The following is a 401-nucleotide window of genomic DNA, read 5'->3' on the forward strand; positions in this document are numbered from 1 at the left end:
GTGTCTTAAATACTATCTCACAGGCTAGAGCCCCGTCTACGAGATGCCTCTATGCTCTTAAATGGTCCGTCTTCTCCACCTGGTGCACAACCCAAAGACCTAACTTCCTGTGACATATTGGTGATATTGTCCTTCCTCTAAGAGCTGTTGGATAAGGGCCATTCCCCTTCCACCCTCAAGGTCTATGTAGCAGCTATAGCAGCTTATAGGATCTTTTTTGGAACGATTATCCAAGGCCGGACTGACCTCTGCGAGTTCAGCCCTCTTGCCTCCTGCGGGGCTTACCCTGCTATACTTGGTCCCGCTGAGCCCTTAGATGCTTAAGGCCAGTTCATATAATAGTCGTTCCTCTGTCATGGCACGGCGGGATTGTAATGATTCCCCATAAGCGTCTAGTGATG

This window comes from Sinocyclocheilus rhinocerous, unplaced genomic scaffold (assembly GCF_001515625.1).
Source record: "Sinocyclocheilus rhinocerous isolate Xijiao unplaced genomic scaffold, SAMN03320098_v1.1 scaffold2034, whole genome shotgun sequence".
In the NCBI taxonomy this organism is placed as follows: Eukaryota; Metazoa; Chordata; class Actinopteri; order Cypriniformes; family Cyprinidae; genus Sinocyclocheilus; species Sinocyclocheilus rhinocerous.